We start from the raw sequence: 6,265 nt of genomic DNA on the forward strand, positions 1-6,265 counted from the left end.
CGCCCATCTATTGAGCTGAAATTATTTGACATAAAGGTCCCAGATTTGATAGGTGGTTTGCAAGCGACCTTCTATTCGGGCCTGATCGAAACCGATTGGATAAGACCCTCGGATCACGATAGGTGTTGTGACAATCGTCTAAACTGATTGTAAATAGCTGATAAATCTGTGGTGCGATTGTCTAAGGCAATCGTATTCATTTGACAGTTCATAACGTACGTTATGATGTGTCAAACGGCTAATTCTAATTGTGTAAGGAGTTCATAAAACGATAACGATATGATAACGATTTGATCGTAATTTTATACGATGAGTGAATGATGAATATGATTTTGACAGAAAATTCGAATTGTCTAAGTTTCATGAGCCCATTGCTAATGTCAAATGATTGCGGTGACTCGTAACTCATGATAATCGTATAAATTCTCATAGAGGTGTAATTCTATCCTCGTCCTCGTATGCAAATTGTTAATTTATTTCTTTGAAAGATAAAGTGTGGTAAGCGGTGAGTGCTTGGTGTTAATGGAAATAAGTTTTAGTGAGACACAAGAGTTCTTTTTCATCAACAACTATAGCACTAAAAGCTGAGTTACACGTGTTAAGTAGATAAGTGTTTTTCACTTAATTTTACGTGATTAAATTGCACGTACTTAAAACACAAGCACAATCTAAATTTTGACTTGAAACTTACTACTAAGTTTTGTACTATACTACTACGCAATTAATTACTTAAAATCAAGTCAATAAAGTAGTTAGGTAGGTACCTACTTATCTACTTAACACGTTTTAATCAGCCTTAACAATACTGCCAAAGTGGTAGGGTAAAGTTATGTTGGGACATGTAAAAGTGCCCTGTGTGGGCTTATTTACAGGAATAAATGACTAATAAAATAAAGAAAACTGTTTAAATATACACATCTTTTTATTTAAATTCTTTACACAGACACAGACAGCTATAAGTACTTCTTTTGTGGTCAGCCTTCGTCTCTTTACAAACTAAGTTTTCATTTTAAATATAATACTATAGGTACTTTAATCACAGCATTCTTGAAAACTAAGTTTTTTTTTGGAACAATCAACAAGATATAAAATAACCATGAAAAATCAACAGCCTCCCTACTCATTTGTACTTGTCGTTTTTTCTAACAAATAATTATGCAATAAAATGTATTGTTTTAAACTTTTACGGTTACTAAAATAATCATTAATACACTTCGAAGAGTTCCAACACTGGTAGATGGTAGGACAGGTGCAGGCGCTGTAGAACAAGATGAGAGCTGCAATGACAAACAAAATAACATGTTAGCTGCTAGCTAGGATATAGCTACAACACATATCTATTATCCTACTAATATTATAAATGCGAAAGTTTGGATGTCATAATGTCTGGATGTTTGTTACTCTTTCACGCCAAAACTACTGAACGGATTTTGTGTAAACTTAACAGTATTATTGTTTGTAACCTAGATTAACATACAGTCTATAATTTATGACAATCTGTGACAAACTAAATTTTAAGCGGGTGAAGCCGCTGGCAAAAGCTACTAAAAATACCTTCATTATTTGTGCAACATAAATCATACTGTTCATACATAATAATAATATAAACATACATTATCATATTCCATTATTTAACTTACATATTTTAGAGTAGCAGTAGCAGTAACTGGAGTATTCTCCACCTGGGTGTGGGAAATTATTGGAAGAGTTCCAACACTGGTAGATGGTGGGACAAGTGCAAGTGCTGTAGAGCAAGACGAGAGCTGCAATGAGAAACAAAAAAAACATGTTAGCTGCTAGCTAGAATGTGGCTGAAAAATTGTGATAAATCTTAGTCACTGTTTTTTTTTATGCATAACGAGGCAGGTATTTGACCACAATCGCACCAAGTGTTAAGTGGGATGCAGTCTAGGATGGTACATATCTGCGCTGTAAGTGCCTATTCACTCTCACCTTGTAAACACCCGGATTATAGTCTTCAGGAAAGACAGCAGCAGGCAACAAATTCCAGTCCCTAGTTGTTCGCATTATAAGAGTCATAATAATGTTATGTTGTGTAAGTATGTTGAACAGTTTATTGGTTAATGTCAATAAAAATAGGCCTTACCATTTTCCAGGCTTGCACCTCTTTAGACGTCCCATCCCCAATCTTGTTTAGTGCCCAGGACGTGTTGCGCCAGAACTCAAGTCAAGGAACCCTCATCACACGACCACGCGCTGTTACTACATTATTTAGCTGGGTCTCCATCTGGCGTGGGCAATTATTCTTGCCTTTGGCACTGAAAATGAAATTGATTATTTGATATGAAGAAACCAAAGTTACAGGAGTAGTTATTGAAACTTGGGTTGTTTTCATTTTTGATAGAATGCCTTAATTTAGTGTAATAATCTATACTTACTTGTGTTTATAAACAAATTTAACATAATTCAAAAACTTCGTAAAAGTTTTTCAAGTTTTTTGACACTTGACAGATAACATTTGTCATTCACAGAACATAGATTAAAATACTACTTCTCAAAACACTTATTTATGTATAATTTATTAAATGTGAGATTAAGTTCGCCTTAGGTTAAAATTTTGGCATTAAAGTATAAATAAATAAAAAGAAGTAAGCATTTCACGTCGTTTTTCGTAGTCCATTAACGCCACCTATTGTAGAGTAGTATTCAACTTAGCCTGCCTAGCCTTAAAGTATGTATGCCACCTGGGGGCGGGTAGTGGAACTCGTATTTCATTCGTTCTATGCGTTTGGTTATATGATTTGCAGAGGTAAATTTTTAATTCGAATTCAATGTTTTTATGAATAAAAGTATGTTATTATGGTGCAATCATAACATTTTATTAAAAAAAACTGCATTTGAACATGGATTTCATTTGTTATTTGTTAAAAAATAATGAGTTTTAGCGAATGTTTTTCATTAATAAAACGCAAATCCATGAAACGATTATATACGACCGGTCACTTTTCGGTCTTCATGGAATGGACAAAATTACACAATTCGAATTTAGATATACGATCGATGATCAATTGTATTCATTGTCCATCCATGAACAACTTTACACAATCGCACCTCTGATTGCCTAACCCTGCTGACCCGAACAAATAGTTTATTTTGGATTACATTGGGGAAAAAACACCGATAAGATCATTCTGCTGGATATCCTAAAGCAAACACTGGCAGAGCCACAGGCGAAAGTTGAGATAAGTAGTATTGTTTTCATTTCATTCCCTCTTTATTTAAATCTTGTTTCCTTAACTCAGAGAAAAATTCTCTATTCCTTTCAAAGCAATTTCATTTCAAGTAGAGAATATGGCTGCTTTAACACATGAACAATATACCTGTTTGTGACAAAGCAGTCTTTTGATACATCTTTAGGTAGAGGGATAAAATAAGAAATTGAAGAGATAAAGAAAGGAAGAGTACCTTTAGGGAAATTTCAAACCAATAAACAACTAACAATATTTCCGAGGTAGGTACCTACATTACTTAGTAAATTTAGACCGGAAATACACACATAGACACAGGAATAGGGTATAGATTAAAAACTGAGTACAAGCGACAATAGCATCGCTTGATAAATTGAGGAAAGAAAAATAGAAGCAGAGCTGCTGTAACATCAAGTATTAAATTATAATGAAGGCCCTTTATAAGCTAGGAACTTGGTAATTTCGTGATTTCACATACATATATATCTCTTTATGGCTCTGTAAAAGCCTAATGAACATACATTTTATCCTTTTAGGTGGTGAAGGTTAAAATGTGTAATCACCTTTTTCATGAGGGTTAAATTCGTTAACATAACTTTCAAATGGGAGGTACTTATACATCGGTATAATAATAAATAATAATAATAAACAATAAATCTTTGGACAATTTCACACAGCGCCAGCTAGCCCCAAAGTAAGCAACTTAATGCTTGTGATATGGGTGCTAGCTTAACGGATATACTACTTATATACTTTTTTTTTTTTTTTAAATACATAAATATTATACATAGTCACACCCAGACCCGTCACAGAAACTAAAATTCATCATTTCAATTTCTGCCCGGCCGGGAATCGAACCCGGGACCTCTCGGCATAGTAGTCCGTTCTGAACAACTACACCAAACGGCCGACGGTATGGTTTGTGATAAATAATATTCGACAGTGCTGTCTGTAGACAACAATTTCTGATAATGAATATTTGCGCTCCATTTCCGATTGATTGTAAATATTTAGGGAATTACGCGGTCGTACCCGGAATAACATTGATCGCGAAGCCAAGATAGGAAATCAGGCGGCACCCGAGGGCTATATTTTGTCCGGTCCATTGCGCCGTACTGAGCCGTATTTATTTAGGATCGTTCGCTTTAGCCGCTACAACAAGTCTCCGAGCGTTTTTGCTCAAAATCCGGCTGTCCAACCCACGTACTACGTGTATAACCTGCAGCATTTACCGGACAAACATTGGAGCATTTAATAGTAGCCATTTTATCGTTAGCACTACGTGCAACAACGATATAACTACGGCTGGCAAGCGGTAATTAAAACAGTTGGACGGTGCTCTGTAATTATTTCCACTTGGCGAATCCGTACCATGTCACATTTTACTGTAGGAATAGGTAAATCTATACGCAATCACAGTGGATAATACGAATTCAAACCTACTTAACAATTAGTAAAAGACTGACAATATCAATTTTTGTACGGTAAATACCGTAAATACCATTTGCTTTACTCAATCTCATTGTAAATAAATATTTCCGTTTGTCGGTATTTATAATCAATTGGTAGCGCTATGATCAGACACGTTTGATGCAAAAAATGCCATTTAACAGCGTAAACGGAATTATTTTTAAATTCAAAAGGAAAAGCACGTAATGGGGTTGAAGAAATAATAAATTGAATCGTCGCGCCCGTCCCGGCTACGCGGCTCTGTAAAAGGAATTGCGATTTTTTTTTCAAGGGAAAGAAAGTAATTCAGCTCTCAATTACGTATCCAAGTTGCTTGAAAGGAGAAACGCTAACAAAAGCAAATTAGGGCATTCGGTAGATAAAACAAGCGGCAAGGCAGCGGCTGACTAGTTCAACTCCCGTTGAACGTTTTAAATGTGGTTATGCGACAGTTGCCAAAGCTTTGTAGGACCTAAACGAAAAAGAAGACCAACGAATGCAAAGATAATTCGCTGTGTCTAAATAAATTCACATAAACACAAAATTTCCGCTGTTTTCCAACGATTGCTTTTTCATAAAACGCCAAAGGCTTTCGAATCACCTCAACTTCGCTTTGTCACGTCACACGACTAAAGAAACCTAAGTAAACGGATCGTCTAATTCTTATTTATTTTTATTACCGAAGTGGCAACATTGTTTAATCATAATCAATCATGTCGTTTTCCGCCGACAACGCGACACTACGATATTTGAACTTCCTGAATATCACATCTTGATAAATGTTTTTTGTCCTTTTGACCAGCCAAATAGTGAATGAACTGGCCACGGTTTAGTTAGTGTGACCTCAGAATATATAGGTACAGCCCAAACCAAACTAAATTACTAACGTAATGACTATTCACCGCAATCAACCAGTCAAAAGCAGCAATTTTGAAACATTGTGTTTGATATTAGTTAATTGCCTGACTATCGTTTCAATTACAGCGGATTAATTAAGAATATTTACTCGAATTTGATAGACTACAAACCTAAATTGTTTCTATAAAGTTAAACGCAAGAATTAAATTACTGTAATAAAACATTTTAGTAACGCTATCAAACTCTACATTTTTATGTAACTTAAGCTGAAGCGAAGCGATCGCTTATTCCAAACAAATAAAACGTCACATTGTCTACTCGTAAGCATCCATTTTACTAAACGACTTGTCACATCATAATACTTTAGTACAAATCGTTAATCACGCAACGTCACACAAACCTCAGACCTCGTGCGACACGAAACGACAGTGGTTGTGACAGTTGAGGTTTGGTGAGTGACGTCACACGACATTGGCGACGACATACCCTGTGAAATTCATCCACGTGTTTTGACACAAAAATATCCTTACCGCCTCTCATTACGGGGAAATAAATATTTTCTTTTTTCCTTGAGTTGGCTGTCATTGCGAGGCGATTTACAAGGCCCATTACGTCTGGAGCAGTTGGCGAGTCAAGTGGCCGAGTTATGTAAAGGGCTTCAGAAACTTCGCCTTTGACAGACCGCAAATGTAGGTAAGCCTTCCCACGTTCCACTGCCTCCCAACAAACTTGTTATTTCAACACATTGA

General features: G+C 35.8%; 1 long non-coding RNA gene across 1 annotated transcript; it reads right to left on the minus strand.

Annotated features, from left to right (window-relative positions):
- Window positions 1-903: 903 nt before the first annotated feature.
- LOC135071512 (uncharacterized) lies at window positions 904-2,091 on the minus strand. The gene is made up of 2 exons (XR_010257265.1): window positions 1,641-2,091; window positions 904-1,277 (listed from the first exon to the last, which is right to left on the minus strand). It is a non-coding gene; the product is annotated as an uncharacterized LOC135071512 (long non-coding RNA).
- Between the last annotated feature and the right edge of the window lie 4,174 nt (window positions 2,092-6,265).

The sequence above is a fragment of the Ostrinia nubilalis genome, chromosome 4 (assembly GCF_963855985.1).
Source record: "Ostrinia nubilalis chromosome 4, ilOstNubi1.1, whole genome shotgun sequence".
NCBI lineage: Eukaryota > Metazoa > Arthropoda > Insecta > Lepidoptera > Crambidae > Ostrinia > Ostrinia nubilalis.